The sequence below is a fragment of the Megalopta genalis genome, chromosome 6 (assembly GCF_051020955.1).
Source record: "Megalopta genalis isolate 19385.01 chromosome 6, iyMegGena1_principal, whole genome shotgun sequence".
NCBI lineage: Eukaryota > Metazoa > Arthropoda > Insecta > Hymenoptera > Halictidae > Megalopta > Megalopta genalis.
In genome coordinates this window covers 12,566,930-12,588,048 of record NC_135018.1, presented here as the reverse complement: position 1 = coordinate 12,588,048, position 21,119 = coordinate 12,566,930, and the positions used below count along the sequence as shown (strand labels likewise).

The 21,119-nt window shown below is 35.7% G+C and overlaps 1 protein-coding gene and 2 non-coding genes across 6 annotated transcripts in view; all 3 read left to right on the top strand.

Moving 5' to 3' along the window:
* Window positions 1–21,119, top strand: part of Sesn (Sestrin) — a 296,174-nt gene that overhangs the window by 178,403 nt on the left and 96,652 nt on the right. The window lies entirely within an intron of this gene.
* TRNAK-UUU (transfer RNA lysine (anticodon UUU)) lies at window positions 3,751–3,823 on the top strand. The gene has a single exon. It is a non-coding gene; the product is annotated as a tRNA-Lys (tRNA).
* On the top strand, window positions 3,920–3,992 carry TRNAK-UUU (transfer RNA lysine (anticodon UUU)). The gene has a single exon. It is a non-coding gene; the product is annotated as a tRNA-Lys (tRNA).

The following is a 21,119-nucleotide window of genomic DNA, read 5'->3' as shown; positions in this document are numbered from 1 at the left end:
GCATTATATTGCATAATGTTATTTCCTCTCATACTGTAAATTAAAGAGCGCATGCTAAGACGTTATAAAATACCCTGGAATACCCTTTATTTATAAATACCCTTTGGAGAAAAATTCATTCAATTCAAACAGCTTAGGTTCTCCGCCGACCGCCGCGGAGTACCGACTTCCGCTGACGATCGCCGTCGCGTAGCGTGCAGTGATGTCGCAGCGCTCTGTTCAGCAGAAGTACCGCGACGGAGAACCCGCCCGTAGCGAAAGGGTTAAAAAGCTTCGCGGCGGGCAAGGGGCAAAGTCACGGGCAAGGGACAAAGCTATGGGCAAGCGTCTTAGCGGAGTGAGGACGTGAGACAAAAAGAGCGAAGTGTTTACGTTTTCATGCCATGCTTCCGCTCTCACTCGCACGTATTACCGTTATACATATGTCAATCGTCCGGGGTCTAGAGACCGCCGATCGATGTTTGCCCTGGGCTGAAAATCGCTGCCCGTACGGGCAAGCTATTGAACAGCTGTTATACGTATACAAATTTTGCGATGATCGTGTGTGAAGCGGGGGCTTCTACCCGAAGATAATTCCTAGACCCTTACGTCACCTCCTGAATTACCTGAGTTACCTATAGGGCTCAACCTCGAACTTGCACATCAGCTCTCTGACTCACCACCCATAAAAAATGGCCTTTGAACCTCAAGCTTCTTACATCCCCCACCCTGATTCGTCTTCAACTATATAAGATCCCAAAACACGCAATAAACAGAATCATTTTAACAAGAAACCTACACGCCTTAACCCCTTGCCGTATTTTGACGAGTCCGACTCGTTATGAAAATTTCTGATAATAACTTATCGAGTATAGATGTTATTCTGTCCTTTGAAATTGGAATAAAATTCTAATCTCTTGTCATCAATATTTAAGCATTCGAGTAAACTTAGGCACACGATAAGCATCAATTTTCTTTCCCTTTATTGGAAATGGGTAGATAAATAAAAGTAAAACGCAGTGAATTAAACTTATCCCTTTTAGTTTATTAATTTGATGTACGAGGAAAGATCGTCTTTACTCTCCTGATTGCTCCAGGAGACTGAAGACTATTCACAAAGACGAAACCAAAAACGTCACCTAAAGACAAAGAGCACACTGTTCTATATACATATGAAATCATTGTTTATCTAATGGTACTCTGGCGAGACTCTCGGCGTCGATTCGTTTTTGCAACTTATATGCTAGAAGGAAAAACTTCTGAGTATTCAAAAGAGAGAAATTAATCCAATACCCTTCTAAGAAATTATTGCAATCGAAAAATGTCTAATTATAGTAACTGCGAAGAAGACGGTATGTCAAGGGGTTAACTTCGCTCTCCGAACCCATCCCTTAACGTACGCGTACGTTACAAGTATAGTTCCGAGTGTCGCGTCCCGTGACAATCGCACGCGAACGAAGATCACATTCCTTCCTTCCTTCCTTTCTTTCGCTCTTGTATGTACTTTGAATGACTCAACTTTTTACGAGTTTGCAACAAAAGAACGGAAACAGAGGAGCGAGACGACTTAATCCGATGAAGTGAACTCGTCGCTTGACTTTACAGTGACTATCATCAGGTCGTTGCGGTATAACAACGATTTAGACTAGCGGTGAAGATCTCAAATAGAATCTATCAGATACAAATGTCATTTGTTTTCTTTTAAATTTAAATAAAATATAATCCGTGTTCGTGAGCCCAATCTATTGCAGCTCTTCAACTATAGTTTGTAAATCTGTGTCACTTGTACATATTCTAAAGATTTCATAAAAATCGGTTGATACAATATTCGATATTCTGAAACTGTCTTAGGATTGCGAAATTCTTCGATAGCTTTACATCTTTACAAGATGCCTGAATACAATCATTTTTTCAAAGTGTGTAAAATCTTGTATAATCGCCGCTGTATTTATTTAGAACACCAACTCCAGTACCCGATAACCGAAAATTTTCGCTACTTTCCGAACCTAGTTTACCCCGAACTCGCACATCCCTAGTTTTCGCCAATATGATGCGTTCGATCGAATTAATTCGACTGGCTGCCAGAAGTAAACAGCTTCCTCGGGATGTTGCCAGAGTTTGGTTGAAACTGCTTCTCTGTTTCTTGTTGAACTACGAATCGAGTAAACGGGTGTGTGCGGATCGGAGAGAGAGATAATTGGTAATAATTAAGCAAATGAGGTTCATGAAGATACGAGGGAGGGCAAATTAAATTGAAGGAAGGATGGTAGAAATTGATCCATAAAGATGATAGAAATAATAATAATCTAAATCTAATATAAAAATAAGTATTATAAGCATTGATGACATTTTATGGTAATAGAATTATAGACTGAGAAACTGCATTCGATGAAGGCCATTATTTTGAAAATATTTACTACCATACTTCATTTACGAGAACGATAATTCTTTATTTTACAGCCTAACAAGTATATTAATATTTAACTTAACTGTATTGTATTACTGTCATTCAATTGAGTCACGCAGGATACTCATACGTAACGTTATCGCACACCATATACGTATGCATAGATGTATGAAGATAAGAACTAAACAAAACTGACATTTTCATTTCGAAGTCGATTTATTTTCGTTTTTCTCTTACCATGAACATTTTTATTAAATAATACAATTTGTCGATGCTTCATAAACGCATGAGAAAACAAACGATTAATTTAAACTCCAGCTGTTATCAGTCCCTCGTGTGGAACGATAAAAATCGATTGCACGCGCATTAATATCTTGTTGCAATTCAGTTACAGCTGCAGCTGCGTCTTTGATAGACAACCTTGGTTTTTATTATTCGCGATCGATTCTTGTACCAAACCATTAACGTATATAAATTATCGGTCCGTTTATTATTATCTCATTCTGCATTGATGTTAATTTTCTAATGATAATTCCGTGCATGTTATGTTACATTATAACGAGTAACGGTCGCTGAGTAATCCAAACAGTGGGAATTGAATAATGTTTAAGATCGGCAGTGCCAGATGTGCTCGGTTTTGCCATTGTACCGTAATAAGCTAAAAATAATATCGAGTATAGTAAAACTTCAGATGAGATACAATTTTTACAAATTGACTATACAATTGTTTCAAACTGCCTAGTACAATGTGAAAATTATGAATAAATTAAGTAACGAATTAAATTAAACGATGAAGGTAATGATGGCGATTGTAAAAATATTTTTCTGAATTGTTTTCATTCCCACATTTTAAATAAATTGCAGTCTCTGACTGTATTACTGTATATTAATCAATTACGAGTTATATATATTATCACTGTAGCATTATTTTGATAAGCGTAATAGTCGAAAGAAAGAGAACAAAATTCCTCTAATGACTAATAAAAGACAGTAATCTTAAATAACTGATTAATTATTGATTCGATAATTTCTGCGGTAAACGCATTTTTCTTTGCTCGTTTAGCTAAAACATCGTAGAAATACTTCATTAATTGGTATTTAGGGAAATATACTTTAATACATCATTATTTCTTTTAATTAGAATCCTGAGATTTATATGTATTTATATAAAATTACGGAAATCGTGATGAAGGAATTTTATTTTCTTTGACTATGTGCGTGTTAAACACCGTTAATTCTCGTATGTAATATGAGAATATGTGTATTTGCAACCAATGTTTATTATAACAATAAATTATTATTGTAAATTGCTCGCGTCGAAGTGGGTACATTGATATAGTATTTATTGGAAAGGAGTCTTCAATGCCTGGATAGCTCAGTCGGTAGAGCATCAGACTTTTAATCTGAGGGTCCAGGGTTCGAGTCCCTGTTCGGGCGTTTCTCTTCTTTTTCCCTCTCCGGGATATTCTTCGTTCTTAAATACATTCGCAGCAAAACGAATTAACATGGACTAGAAGAACTTGTGCTCTCAGTGCCCGGATAGCTCAGTCGGTAGAGCATCAGACTTTTAATCTGAGGGTCCAGGGTTCGAGTCCCTGTTCGGGCGTTTCTTTTTTTTTTTTCCTCCGGGACATTCTTTGTTCTTAAATACATTCATAGCGAATCCAATTAAGACGGACTAGAAGAACGTATATCCTCAATGCCCGGATAGCTCAGTCGGTGGAGCATCAGACGTGATGTTTAGACTAGAATCTCAGACCTTAAACTGGCCAAATGTTGAAACTATCTTATTCCGTAAATCAAGTCGATCACTTATCAAGGAATAAAAAGCATGGGCTAAATTCATTTAGCCATTTTTTATTAACATTTTATGTTAATAAAATTTAATTTTATGTTAATAAGATTTTATTAACAAAATCAGAGGTACTCATGATAAAATAGCAATCGCCCATAGGAAACTGTGAAACTGTGACCTTGGATACCACATCGACCATCATTTTGCAGGAAATGCACACCATAAAATCTAGCTTCAAAAAGCGCTAAATACTTATAGATCTAATGCCAGAATATTTCATGATAGGCAGCTAACAAATAGAATAAAAATTATACTATATCTTCTCATAATTAGGCCAATTATGTTCGAAATAAAATGCTTCAGATCTTGTCATAGCTTATGCAGATCTGCTTCATCGGATTATAAACACTGCGTAAGTAATAAAACGTTATACGATCGATCGAATATCCCTCCGATTGATTCTCACACGAGTTTAATGTTTCGTTAATATACCGCTGGCGCAGAAAATTTCCTTCTCAATGGATTTAATAGATATTAATAACATGTTTGCTGGCTTCAAAACTCTACCAAATAGAGATATTTATGACTTCCATCCTCTTAATGTTAAAAAATATTTGTGGATATCATTTAGTTCCCCGGCTATAACTAATCTAAAACAGATTTATACATTAGATTTATGTAATCATCCTGTACATAGCTTTTTTTCCTATTTATTTGGTTTACTTTTTACCGTGTTTATTTTTATACTTTACATTACCATATGTACAAGAGAAAATAAACATTGTTTAAAAAAACAGAGAAAGTAGAGTATCAGACTTTTAATCTGAGGATCCAGGGTTCGAGTCCCTGTTTGGGCGTGTTTTTTTCTCTTCTTAAAAAATGTTTTTAGTACTCGAACAGCGAACAACAATTTTCAACATATTGGTTTCTTTATTTCTTCCCAAACTTATACATAGAACACTGGTGACATAACCTTACTAACGGCCGTAATACTTGAAAGCTTTTCTTGTGTATTTACTACGATAATATGGAATATAATTGCACACTACTCTCCAATCGGTAAGCCAAGATATGAGAAGTGCTGTAGTCGTACCATAAACGAGCGCAGAGACTTTCCTGCGTAAGAAAGAGTAACGGGCCTATTACACAAGTTTAGGTTACTCTTACGATTTACAAAATATCTCTGACAAAGCTTCTATAAATTAAAATTTCTTTTTATCGAAACAGTACATCAAAGTTTATTACGATATTTATATTTTCTTGTGGCATTAAATTATTCGACTTTAACGAAGCCTGTCCCAGTTCGTGTACACCTGGTATGGCGATACTGGTATAGCTGACAAAGAATAATTTATGAGATTGAGTTAATCGTTTACCAGACTGCAGCTCGTTCCCGGATAACTGGCCATTTCCCGTAATACGATAATCTCTTTCCAAAGAAGGGAAACATTATCGTTTGCACGTTCGACGTCAATAAAACGTTTTACGTTATTAATGTAGCGACGAATGCAAAACAATTATGAATCTCGATTGCTTCTCGAATGGCATGTTCGTTACCGAAGTTCCGGAGTATTATCCGATCTATATCTTTTTATATGTATAAATTCAGAGATTCTGATATGAAGAAAAATCAAAACTTTTTTTACATTAACTGTACTTAAGTATCAACCTCGGTGAACTGGAGACAGAGAATGAAACGTTTTTTTCTTTTTACTCTTTGCGGCTTAGCAATTAGAAATACTTTCAATGTTCTGCAAATATCTGTACTGCAGACACGTATCGAACATATCCACGAAAATTTCGGAAAATTCCAAATTCATTTTTATTTTATTATTTCAATTTCCAATTCGTTTATGTTGATTTATATTCCTTGATTTAGAAGGACATTTATGCATAACAAGACTCGGCTTTTGTAATCCATTTATTAGGATAGTAGCAATTTTCTCGACGATAGACGTTCGTAATCAATCACATTTATCTAATCTTGTACGAGTGGAGAAAGATTTTACGGAGTTGAGAATAATTGGAAACATCATGCTTTCTTCGCGTAAGTGGCTCGTAGACAAACTGTCGCTCGTAAATATGATCTACATTTAAATTATATGTACATGTTACGTAGATATAAAACGTACACGTGTTTCGCGGCAGCAGACGCAGGGCGTGATCCGTGTTCACGGAAATGATTATTGCCTAAAAACCACTTCTCTTATCTATTTCGAAAAACAAGTGATGAAAACAGTAGGCGTTGAGCAAGAATTAGGACTATCTACTGGAAAAATTCATTAATCGTCGCACGTAAGAGCCAGAGATGTTACGTCAGAAAGGTACCGGTGTCAACCAAAACACTTTTATTTCCTCTGTGAAACCGATAATATATATATATATATACTTTTACTTTATTTCCATCATAAGAAATCTTTTATTGAATCGAATGTGAATTAACGTGACATTTTGCAAGCCTTATAGAACAAAACACATATTAACAAACTAATTTATACAGGAAGGTCTAAGAATAGTAACCTTGCTAATTACCTGGCAGTAGATGCGACGCTGATTCAGGAAACAGATGAAATTTTTATGTAAAGAATCTAACACTTGATCTTGCATCGCATTGGAAACACGCTTTTCTGCACAACTGACGCGTCTGATTTTGGCTCGTCCACCGATTATAGATTTTTAATCGTTGTCGACATTGAACTTGGTGTATAACTTCCAGGTCAACTGATCGAGCCTACTGTATCATTTCTTACTTAAGTATAGTTATAGTATACCAGCATTTTTACAATTGAATACAATGATATTATTGTTCGATCAGTTCATTTTTATTTCATTTTTAGGGTATAGTAGCATAGTCTTGAATTGTTTAAGACTTTGAACCATTCGATTCGAGAATGTGAACCTTGGTTTTATCGTATGCAAATTGTTCACTGTTTGAATTGTGATTAACTTATAGCGTAATATATATTTTCTATTTATTACTTCTTCCGTAACAAAGGGTTTTTTTACTCATATACCTAAATAAATTATTATTATTATTATTATTATTATTATTATTAATATAATAATATTATAAAAAATAATAAATTAATAAAATATAAATAATATAAATTAAATAAATTATAAATAATAAATTAATAATTATTAATATAATAATATAATAATATTATTAATATAATCTGTGTACAACTACGCAGATTATTCTTTTTTCTTCTCATTTGATCATGAACTGAAAATATGTGAAATTTATAGCGAGTAATCATATTTTATTTATTCAATCGAGCAATATCTTGATGACTAATCGCGCAGAGACTCTTCGTTGTGTTTTTTCTGCATATTATCACAATACATATTCAGAATGTTTTTCACCGTCTGTGCCTCATTCTTATCGAAAACACCCCCCGAAGATGACGCAATCGATACACTCTCCCATGTAACCGTATTGATTTCGAGTTACATTTCTCGATTACTGATGCCCCACTATAGCGGATCTACATACAGCCATAAACAAAAGTATTAACAAGCTTTTAATTATATTTCTGCGAATAAACGAGATTCGATTAATTTCTTTGAAAATAACGATTATGCCCATGATCTTAGAATACTACACTTGCCGCATCTGAACTGATTACATATCAACGGAAAACAATGAAGAATAGACTAAGAACTATTTGTAACGATTATGGATTCAATTTATTTAGTATTTTTTATGCGTTTGAGTAGTAATTAACGTAACGAATAACATAATTCTCCATGAAATAGATACTACTGAATTATTAACTAGGGAAAACAAGGTGTAACTGTTTGTTTCTGTTGCAAGTTTTCTATCTGGTATGTAATTACTAGACTGTGAACGTTTATGCAAGCTGTCATTTCCGCAGATAAATTTTAAGGCTAGTAGATTAAGTGAAATTTGATTTCCTGCTGTGATCGTTGCGGTAGACGAAAATAATCTGAAACTACTATATTAGATTCTATTGAAGTTTGTACTACCCTAAAAAACTTTTATGAGTTACAAATGTTTAAAGATTGCCGTTCTAATAATCAAATGCAGCATCGATTGTATTAAACCTTTGCATAGAAAATCATGCTCTGCTGTCTTGCATCACACTTTCGGTTGAACTCTAGGTAACTATTTTTTCACGTTTGACTTTTATTATACAAACGTTTTCATCCTTCATTAACTCTGATTAGAATCGAAATAGAACTTGTCAAACAGGTTAATTCTTGTGTCAATAACTGCCTCATCTTAGGTTTACAAATTTTATACACGCATTTGCATAATTTTACACAGATCTTTATCTGCGATGAATAATGAAAACACTGAATGTTTTAATCTCTCAGAACTTGCGTCACTGTTTGCTCGTAATGACTCGTGTTATTCTCTTGTAGTTAATTTTGATTATTTTTCAAATAATATTTTGTTCATACTGTTTTCTGATACAAAATTTCAGTATGTGCTTATGATTCCAGTAGAACGAAGAATTACACAAAATAATTTGGAAAAGTGCTTATTTACTTCTTAGTCTATGGAATTTTTTAATAATTAGAATTTTTGGCATTTTTTATTTTAATTTAAAAAATACTATATATATGTATATATATTTTATGTGCTTAAAATATAATACTATATATGAAATACTATATTGTATATTAGACAATATACATATACGCTGTCAGCTTCTTATTAAATTGTTCTGTTCAGGGTACATTCAGTCAGACATAGGACATTATATGTACGTATACAATTTATAAATATTGCCACAAAATGCTTTTCAAATAATGGAACTTCGAATACGGGAGATTGTCCTGTAATTACATTTTAGTATGTACACATATACTAGAAAGAAGTTCAACAATTACTTGCAACTAATATAAACTAATATAAAATATATAAATATATTTATATATAATATACAATATAAACTAATATAAAGGACTTAATAGACTTTCAGTGACTATGCAGGGTGGGCCGGAATATATATAATGTGTATAATAATATGTATAACCGAGCAGAGGGTGATTTTACGCGAAAAAATAAGAACAAAATTTGGTATAACATTTTTTTATCCGGGAGGCCGTTTTTGAGAAACTCGACTTTAAAGTTTGTTCATCTCTTCGTAAAGGATTTAATTGTCTATTTTAGTTGTCTAAAAAAAAGTATAACACAAGCCGGAGATGCTAGTAAAGTGTCTATTATCGAACGATAAAGCTAGCGACTATAAATACGGATGGTACACGTGGAAAATGATTGTGGGCGTTTCGCAGAATGCATTTCATTTTCCTTCCACGAATTTCGTAATCGCGCCCCTACAATGCTCTCGCGGCCATTGTACCAATTTATCTCCGTTTTTAACGAGCTCGTTCGTTCGTAAACCCCATTGCTTCCTATCGAGCCCACATTGTTGTAGCTTTTTCCGGCGCTGGAAGCTTCGCGCTCATGCGTTCTCCCGAAAGATCATTTCGGCCTCGTAAATCCCGTTTCGTGAACTTGCTTCTTTCGATACAAATGAAACCACGTGCCACCACGTGGCGTTGCATCAAATTGTGCTGCAGTTTATTTTTCATTTAGCCGGGTAGAAGAGTTTTCACGTCGTCGGGCTATTTATGGAGCCGCGTCGAGTTAGAAGAGTCATTACAGTTAAAATTTATTATTAGAAAATGTACACTACTGAAAGGAATATAAATGGTTCGTAAATTTTGTTCACAATTATCTCAATTATGTTAAGAATTTTTTTTATTTATTTCATTGCAACTTAAGAAGGATATTTTTCAATTTTTACTTAATATTAACTTCACTTTATTAATCTGTTCTATTATACGCAAAATAGTGACCACATTTATATAAAAATATTGAATAAAAATCGAAATATAACATATTTAATCCAACTAAATATAAAAATATATATATAAAAATGAAAACATAAATACAAGGGGTTAACTATTTCAAAAAAAAATTCCTGAAGATCGCATCTTTTTTGGATCGTTAGACGTGACCTCTTGAACTCTTGTGTATTTGTTCGTCCCAGGAACAAAGTTTCCTCGACTCGACACCGCTCTTTTCGGTAGACTTCGCCGGGGGAAAGCGAAACGGTGTGTCCGTGTTTTTACGGAATTGTTTCGGTCCGCTTGTTGCGCAATCGTGTCGCGAATTCTTCCCCGGGCGTGTCGGCTCGTTACATGAAAAGTTCGGAGACTGGAACGTTCGTTTATGCTCCGCCGATTGGAAACTGTCGACAGAGGTTGCCGATTGCGGGCGAAGCTATGACGTGCATTTTTTCGGCGGGGTGCATAACTTGTTTCAGCATTAAAGTCGGTCGAAAGTTGTTCAACACGCGCCAGTATAAGCAGAAAATTCGATTTAATTTACTTAAATCGAATTAAAAAACTTTCAGCTAATTGAATTATTTACAGCTTTTTTATAAGACTTGTGACGTTGGCTCAGGACTCGTTCATTTACAGAACTCTTAACAAAACCTGAAAGGCTTAACATGAACATTAGAACGTTGCAAATTCAACTACTTAAAAGAAGGATTTGTATTATTAGACTGCGGATTTTATGCATTTATCAGAAAAATGATCACCTGTAATTTGATACAGTACAAAGATTAAAAGCGCTTAATAATGTCGATATACTACTTCCGACTTATTAAAGTGACTAAAGGAGGAACGAAACTTTAGGTTGCACCTATTTTTGCAACAGGTAGAGACAATTTTTATTTTGCATAAAGTCTTCGAGTCTTCAAGTCTTCAAAAAAATGTAGTTCTTTTCCTTTACACAAATTTAGATATTTGAACTGCGGATGTGTTATAAATATCGAGATAACACCATGAGTGTTATGTTGGCAGCACGAGTGTTGGTCACAGAGACATATCAAACCATAATTTTCTACCGAAATGATATATTTATCATACCTCAGGAATTATTTCCTGCAATAAAAGTTCATTTCCAAAGACGGAAGGAAAGGCAGAAACAGAGTTTTGAAAGAGAAGAAAAGTTTAATTTCACGAAAAAGCGAAGGTTGCTTTTTCTCAACGCCGTATATTTTGTCCGAACATCCCGAACGTACTATCTACGATCCGTGAAAACTGTCAAATTCGCGCAAATTCACGTCGATCGTTATTCTTGTTGGTATCGCGAAAAAGTCCAACAGTTCGCGTGCTAAAGCTGGCAACGTTCGACCTTGGTCGCGCTAAACGTTTCCACAGGGACTATCTATTGTCCGCGATGGTGGGAGTATAATTTTCCATTATTCTCGAAGGAATTTCGTAGAAATGGCGATGAGATCAGGCAACCGAAGGTGCAACAGTTTGTGATGCAACCGCGTGCGTTGGTTGGGTAGCTGGATCGTGTCCTTGGCAGAGACCCGCGAATCGCCCGAGGACACGAACCTTGGAAGCGCTCGATTGCGATCAATCAGAGCCGACTGCTAGCCAGCTGTCATTATTGTCTCGGTTGCTTCGCTGACGAGATTATTGATTAGTCACCGGCCAGGTCACTTCTTCATTCCTCTCGCGACTGAGCAACGTGGCGAGAGCTGGCTTTTTCTCTAGTTTTCAGTCGTTCCCCTCCTGCCGTACGCTCGCATTCGCGAATACAAGATGCAATCGTTCCCTCGTTCTTGTCGCGAGCGGTGTAGCGATACTTTGTATTGCTATCCGTTCCATGCCAATGCGTCGACGTAAATCTTTCGATTGTTCCTCGATGGAGGACGAGGAACAATGCGTGGCATAGCTGAATGTCCTCTCCGATGATAAGATTGCCGGCCAAACACTATAGTAATCACACTGTAAACGTAACGCATGTTTTTCTAGAGGGACTGGTAGTAATAAATGGACTGCAGATTTTATGCAGTTATTGTAAAAATGAGTAGATCGAATGCAAAATAGCATGAATATTTCAACAATTCGAAAATATTATTGCGTTACCGTCAACTCGTTCAAGTTGTTACGGAAAGAATTAAATGCCTACGTAGTTTCTGCATCTTGTAAATAATGAGGACAGTTATTGTTTTGCATAAAAATGTATACTGTAAAATTAAAAAATATAATTAATATTCAGTTAGATGAGTACAATAATGTTACTCAGTCTGGTAAATTGCTAAAATTTTACGGTGTTTAGATCTCTGCTGTTTCTTAGAAAAGCCTTCGAAATAAAGGAAAAATTTTAAAGACTAGACATTTTTCTTTTAAAATATCTCTATAACAAATAGATTGCGGATATTACAAGAATTTAAGGATAATGTTACATTTTTTCGATTTATTATAATTATTTAAAAGAGAAAAGACATTTCTATTTAACTGATTTTTCTTACGATTAACTTAAACAATTTTTATTTTGCATAAAGTTCCGCAGTCCTTTTTATTGCAATATTTTAGTAACGAATACAATCCTGTACTTAAATATCAACCTCGGCGAACTGGAGACAGAATTAAACGTTTTTTTCTTTTTACTCTTTGCGGCTTAGCAATTAGAAATACTTTCAAAGTTCTGCAAATATCTGTACTGCAGACACGTATCGAACATATCCACGAAAATTTCGGAAAATTCCAAATTCATTTTTATTTTATTATTTCAATTTCCAATTCGTTTAGATTGCGGATATTACAAGAATTTAAGGATAATGTTACATTTTTTCAATTTATTATAATTATTATAAAAGAAAAAAGACATTTCTATTTAACTCATTTTTCTTACGATTAACTTAAACAATTTTTATTTTGCATAAAGTTCCGCAGTCCTTTATATTGCAATATTTTAGTAACGAATACACAATCCTTTTCTATTTTTTCTTCTCTTCGACTAATAATAGTGCTACGCAACAAATCTATCCGAGATAAATGTGAAAACATTTTGAAACCGTAACCACTTGTGTACGTCTGTCGTTGTCGGACGTGTACTGATAGTATAAATGCCACACCGTTTTTGTCTGAAGCGAATCGTTCTATAAATTGACCTTAATACGGTGGCGAGGCGCACAACGACACGTCACGGAACAGGCTCATCGAAGAGATCACGGTGTTCGAATGCAGAAATCATATTAACCTATGATCGGTATTCACCGCGCTCCCTGTTTATTTGACCGGAGGCATTTTAATGCATCCGAGTATGTATGTACGTACTTCCCAGAAGACACTCCCCGCGATTGAATCTATTCAAGTGTTTGCCATGCGCTTGGCTCGGCACCTGAAGCGGTTTCGCACCGGATTCAATCACCTTGTTGGTCAACTTCAGTTAAACCAAATTCCCAACGTTTCTTCTTTTGAGATTTTTGAGGCAGAAATAAATTATTTGTTGCGCGTTCGGCGCTAGTTTTCGGACGAAGTCGATACGTTACCAACATCCGAATCAGGTCTATTGGGATCTCCGAAATATTTGCACAAGAGTCTCGAGGGATATTTCGCAATTTTTTCTTCATACTATAACTGAACAAGTTGCGTTTTAGCCATAATTTCACGATTCAACAAAACGCAGAAAATGACTCTTTCTAAAACAGGTGGACTGGGATACGAAATATGAAATATTGTAAAATAATATGCAGGGTGTCCGTTTTATCTCAAAACAGTAAAATAACTTCTAAGAGAGTAATATTACGAAAAAGATGTTTCAACAAAATTTATTGAAAAACTATATCTAGAAACGCTATTTCTAAACTAAATAGTACTGAAGAACATGTCAATAATAACAGTAAATAATGTGTACAGAAATCATAATAAGTTCACAAATGTCACGGATTAAAGTGATTTATTCTGACCTTTTTGAAAGACAATTGAAACGTTTCAACGACTCCACCTAAGGCAGTTTCAATGTCAATAACGTAAAGTAGGTAACGTTTTCGTGCACATGTAATAGTTACTGACATTCCAAATTCGCAATGGCATCACGGTCCTCTTCATGCTACTATCTGAATCCTTTATGTAGTTCGCCATATTTACATACACTCAAAATAATTGATGCGATTTAAAACCAGTGAATGTAGCAATGCAATCTTTAGATATAAATCAACAACGAATTCAAAATCGTTGAGAAAGGTAAATTGTGATGCATAAACTTCTTAATTATGAAGGAGAGACAACAGAACAAGATACGTGGTTAAAAATGAAATCAAATTAAAAACATTGATATAGAGGGTTAAACCAGGTGCTCCAAAACCGTAATTGCTTTCGCACCAACCTAGTACGCTAAAAGCATTAAAAAGCATACATTTTGAGGTCAATTTGTAATTTTATTAACCCTAGAAAGATAACCATATGACAACGTACGTAAAAGATAACCATACGCTTCAGAGGCGCATGCTTTTCTAAGGCGTCAATTTTGTACTAACAATGGATATTTATTTAAGTTAATCTAGTCATTTTAAAGGTTTGGCATTATTGTAAAAATAAAATGCATTTATATTATATTTTTTTATATTTTAAGTAATTTTAAACTTAAATCACTAGACCTCTATGAAAAATTAACAAAAACCAACAGTCTTCGCAGGCGCCTCTGCGACGTAGGTTATCTTTCTCGGGTTAAACAATCAAAGAGTCGGAAAGAAGCATATCAGGGGCCAGAGCGAGTTTCCCTGGATAACCACATTAAAATCTCGACCAGTTCCCAATATACTCTTGACGACGCGCGTTTCAAAAAGCGACAGCTCGTTGCATCTCGCGTACGATTTACGCTCGCGGCTGTTCCGAAGCGAGAACGAACCCCGCGGCAAACACGCCGCGCTGAAATTTATCGAGCCGGCGAGTACCGTTCGACCGGGCCCTCCTGTGTATTCAGTTTCCTCGGATCCGTGACGAAGGCCGCGCTCCGATTTACGTTTCCGCTCGCTCGTAAAACGACTTCCGGCGACACCTGCGCTCTCCGGGGTCCGAACTTACGAACCGTGGCGGTACTCGAAGTTACGCGTGAATCGCCGCCTTCGCAACACCCCGGAAGAATTTCTGTCATTCCGGACCATTTGGTAGCACGTTATCCCTGCGCGACGCGAAACTTTTCATCGAGGCGAGAGTCGTTCATACGCCGCGAAAAACTTGCCATTTCATAGTCGAACGAGCGAGCATCGCCATGCGACTATCGGAACCTTGCAATTTTATCGCGGTGGCAGAAACTGTCTCGCGGCTGTCGTGTGATTCATGACAACGCGCGGAAAGTTTGCACGCCGAGTAACCGGCAATTTATCTACGATTAGCATTTATGGAATATTATGATTCACCACTTCTTTCTGAAGTTTCCTTGCGGCAGGGAACCGGTTACTGCGTCGGCGACCAATTGTTGTACTTTTGGCTTGTTTCCGGGCATAATTAACTTTATATTTGTTAACTTTATATTATTTCAAGGTTGTTTCAAGGTTAAGGTCATGTCAAGGTCATGTCAAGGTCTTGTCAAGATCATGTCAAGTTATGCAATTCGGTTTTAGTTTGATTATGTAATAAATATTGTAAATGTTGTATTTCCTTTAGGTATTAACAGTGTGGATCTACATTTTTAGCTTCTTCTTCTATAATATCGTGTCAGACTTGTTATGAAGATTTGGTGCATGGTCAAGGTTATGTCAAGGTCATGTCAAGGTCATGTCAGGGTCATACCAAAGTCATGTCAAGGTCATGTCAAGGTCATACCAAAGTCATGTCAAGGTCATGTCTAGGTCATACAATTCGGTTTTAGTTTGATTATGTAATAAATATTGTAAATATTGTATTTCCTTTAGGTATTAACAGTGTGGATTCTACATTTAGCTTCTTCCTCTATAATATCGTGTCAGACTTGTTATGAAGATTTGGTGCATGTTCTACTAAATATGAATGTTATTCGAGTATTTGAAACATTGAAGTAAAGGTTGACAAATAATAAACGCAGATTATCTGTCTCGTGTAGGAATTTATTAGTGGAAAACAAATGTTAATCAACGTAACTGTGAAAAAGATCGTAGTACAAGGGGTTAAGTATAAAAAATGCGTTCGATATGATCACATCTTCGTAAAACTTTGTATTACTGACAAGCTGCGACTTCGTACCGGACATTTTTATCGCATAAACCGAAACTCAGTACCGAAAAATAGCAGTTATAGAACCGATATGAGCCATGACCGATGTAGATAATTGCCTTATAATAGTTACGAAATTTTATTCGGATCTCCGTAACTGTTTCAGGAACCGAAACCGATATCGACTATTTTCAACTCCTGGATTTCGTTGCGATATTGGAAATGTGGAAATGTTGAAGCGCGGATTGTTTTTCTAATAAATTTGAGAAGATAGTCGTTGTGGTATAACAAAGTTGACAGGGTCATCGGTTGGCGTTTAACCCTCGCCGCGTGGAACCGTTGTGACCGAGGCGTGAAACATTAGTGCGATATTTTATCAACCTTTAATATTTGTTCTTGTGAAGACGATTGAAGACGTAACGCATGTAGATTAGAGGTCCTCGATACTTGGAACTTGGTTTGATACGTTACTTGAGTTAAATATTTTTCATTTCGGAGGAAAATATCTTTCATTTTGTTCCTCACAAGGAACCTGATTTATCTGAATAATTTTATTTCGTCACAATTGTTTTGAGGGAAATTCTAGAGAACTTAAATTCCATTTCTGAACATACCTACAGAATTTAGTTCAATTCTGAAAAAAATAAGTGGCTTAAACTTTTTGTACTGTGTCATTATGGCACGGCTACGACAGGTTACGCGCTAATTGAGTTGACACCAAATAAATGAACAAGAGCAGCTAAAAAATACATTTCCATGTAGCTTGGAAATACATGTTTACATCCGAATGCATAACTTTTTGCAACAAATTCATGACAATTTTTCTATTTCGCTGCGACAAGAACATTCTCCCAAAGGAGTACCAAAGTAAATTCAACGAGTACTTGTTGGTTGAATGGCAAAGTTGTGTTTCGCAGGACGACAACAAGCTTCCAAGTTCGGACAGGTGAAACTTTACTTGACATTACGAGAACCCTAATTGATGCTCAGATTGTCAACAAAGATGGATAATTTGGGAAGATGAGATACGATTATTCGGGCCTCGCAGCACGTTTTTATACTACTGTGATCAAAAAGTAAGGTGAAATTGTCATTTAAAACTCCCGGACATTAGGAAGGCAGGCAATTGTTTTTTTCCTAGGTTGGTAGGACTGTCTATAACAATTGCCAAGCGTCTGTTTGTTAAAAGGTTTAATTATCTCCGAGTTACACGTGTTTTAGTAAACGACCAAAAGTGAATTTTTCGATTTTTACAATGGGTGATTTTGTTGAGCAAAGAACTTGCATCAAATTTTGTTTGCGGAACGAATATTCTTGTGCGGACACGTTGAAAATGTTGCGGAAGGCCTTTGGTGATCAAACTATGGCACAAAAAAACGTTTATAAGTGGTACAACGAGTTCAAAGCGGGCCGAGAACGCGTTGAAGACGAACCGCGCTCTGGACGACCATCAACGTCTACCGACGAGGGCCACGTCCAAAAAAATCGAAGATTTGGTGCTTGAAAATCGTCGACTGACAATGAGAGACCTCGCTGATAATGTTGGAATATCATTTGGCTCAGTCCAAACCATTTTGAAGGATGTTTTGTGTCTCAAACGCGTCAAGTCTCGATTGGTGCCATGTCATACTGCATTGGTTCTTCGCGACTTTTTTGCCAAAAACTCGACTCATATCGTTCCGCAACCACCGTATTCGCCTGATTTGGCTCCGTGCGACTTCTGGTTATTCAGCAAACTCAAAAAGCCAATGCGGGGACGCCGTTTTGACACGCTTGAGGAGATAAAAACCGAATCGAAGAAGGTCTTGAAGGCTATACCGGAAAAAGACTATTCCGACTGTTTCGAGGACTGGAAAAAGCGTCGGAAACAGTGCGTTTTATCGGACGGGGATTACTTTGAAGGGAATGAAATTGATTTGGAAGAATAAATAAAGAATTTACATTTTATAAACAAATTCACCTTACTTTTTGATCACAGTAGTACATTGTAGTTGTTGGCAATCGGTAACTATGAAAACGAGCTGCAAAGCTCGAATAATCGTATCTCCTCTGCTAAAATTGTCCATTTTTGTGTGCAATCTGAGCGTCAATTAGGGAGAATTTACTGTACTCAAAAATAGTATGCAAACAACACCGCTCCTTCGTTGCTAACGGCGGACAAATGCGAAAAATCGACGAAAATATATCAGTTAGGAGCCAGATGAGCTATCCAGTAGTCACGGGGAACATAAACAAGATGAAAATTAGAACGAAATGTATGCACATACACAGCCCATCGCAATCAATGAACGGTCTGTTCGGCTACCCCTCGCCTCTTTCCGCTTCGTCCCTGGTTTCTAGCGCTCTTTACGACCTTTACGACGAGGCTTAGGACCTAAGCGACTGTGCCTAGTACATATGTACTAGGTATTATCGCCAGATTTAGAATCGAGCAGTGTCCCGTCGTTTCACTCGTTTCCTTGGCTGCCTTCTCTCCTTCGTTTCCCAGTCCCTCACGAAAGTTTATCAATTTTTCTTAATTATCCGATTAAATTATATCGTCGATTAACCTGCGCAGAGACCTTAGAAGGAAGATCCTATTGAAAGAGATAATAATTGGTCGTAAACGGTAAAATTGACAAAGACTGTAGCCTCAGCTCTAGCCTCTTTCGTTCTGATCGACGTGGATCTTCCAACAAGGTAGAACCGTTTTACGAATCTAATATACAACGACTCGCATTAATATTCGGACACGATATTGTTACAAGAATAACTAGTTCACCTACACCTACAGACGAGATCCCACTATAACTATAACTCCTACCACCGTGTTTCATTGTCGGTCAAAAAATTTGAAATGTTTAATTCTGTATTTACTTTACGCCATGCCATTTTTTGACTGTCGAATCCGTAAAGATTAAATTTGCTTTCATCCGAAAATATTACATCATTCCACCACCAGTTGTCTTTGGATAATAAAAAATAACATAACAATAATAATAATAATAATAATTTTATAATATAACATTTACGAATATCATAAAAATGGGAGTGAGAGACATCTATAACTAAAATCGGCAATTACTTAGTTGCCAACCCAATAAATCCTAAATAAACCATGGCTCCCACGGAATCGTCGAAAGCGTTTGCCATACAACAGTTAAAAGTCTGTTGTCTTTCCGTTTACGAGCCACTGCACGCAACGATACAACCGCAAATGGAGTTTAAGAAGGGAGTGCATACGAACGGAGAAGCTTCTTTATGTCCGGAACAATAACCGTAGTAGCTTCGTGGAAGTGAAACTCGGGGCAGTTTCGCGAAAATTTCGCCTATTCCGCGAGCGTTCGAAAGTCTCGTGAAAATGTATCGTGTACTCTGACTCTAAGTACGGAGTGGTAGTGGATCGAGGATAGTCTTCGAGAGGATGCGGCCCTTCTCTGCTCCGGAACATGTGGTTCTCACCAATGAAGTCTCGGCAGCGCTCCTCTGCGACGGATCGCGCGAGTGTACACTAGAGCTTGGTACCCACAAGTACTCATGAGACAATTGGCAAGAGCAAAAATACCCCAGTGTCTCATAAATAAGGTCTTATATCTGATTACAGGAACTATTACTATTTTAATGTCAATTATTAATTTCTTTTATTACATACCTCCGAATACCATTGAAATCTTTTTTTTTACAGTTGAAACTAAACAAAGTTTGAATAAACGTGGACGTATAGAGAATACAAGCTTCCAAAATGTTTTTGTAGTAGAATTGTATGATTTCATATGTGACATGATGAAATTTGACCAATTAATGGGAAAGAGATAAACAATATTCAAAAATTATTTCCTCTGATATATCTCTTTTAATCGAATTGAATTCAAATATAATAATAACAAAATATAGTTATAACGATAGAAATAATAAAATGTAAAAACAAATTAACAGACGTAATTAAACGTATCATTAAAATTAAAAGCAAATTGATTATTACATCGCTGTTCATCGGGGTTTTTTAAGATATTGCTTTAACCCCTTAATGCACAATTTAAAAAAAAAACCGACCACAAAAAATCAATTTTTTTTATCTAAGAAAATACATATTTGGACCTTAATTTCAATAAATATGTAAAAAAAAATGCAAAAATTACTAAAAATTCAATAAAAATAGTGGATAAATAATTATAGTGAATATTGAATCGCATTGCAGATCGAATTTTGTACCCATCGTACTGTTTTTCAATTGCCAGTTACTATTTTGAAGGGGAAGGAGGAGACGAAAAAAAAAACTGAAAAATATTTAATTTTACTTAAATTTGTAATAATATAATAATAATATTTATTAGCTGAAAAATATATAATAAACTAAAACTATTCAAAATTTTCTTTTGTATGGTAAATTTCAAAACCAGGTGCAGCACATAGCCCAACATTCCTTATTTCAACATTAGAAAACATACCTTTTATACACTAAAAATCCAATTTACTCTCTATAAAAATACACCATAAAACAAAAACGTTTTTATATGTTGACACTAATAATATTTGTAAAAAATAAAAAACAATTGTCTTTGAAGAAATTCACTTTGATAACGTCTACTTTACTTCCATCCTAAAAGTGCATATTTTATTCCTGAATAAGCAAAAAATAGAAAGAGATCGGAGATAACTGGAGAGTAATAAATAAATTAGTCATAACAAAACTCACAAAAGTGCCAACGCTAATTAGATACGCAATAATGGATATAGATAGATAGAAACAATTACCAGGTCAGAGATGCTTATAAGTGTCACCCTAAAAGGCCATATTTTATAATCCCAAATAAACAAACTTTACAGCTTACAATACAGAATTACACGATGAATATCAATAAATTGAATGATCTCCTTGGTTTTTATTAAGTTATTTTTACTGTCCGGATATATTCGAATCTGAACATTTTAGCGACATAAGTTGCGACGCCGACCGTATATATACGGGTCTGCACATTTTGG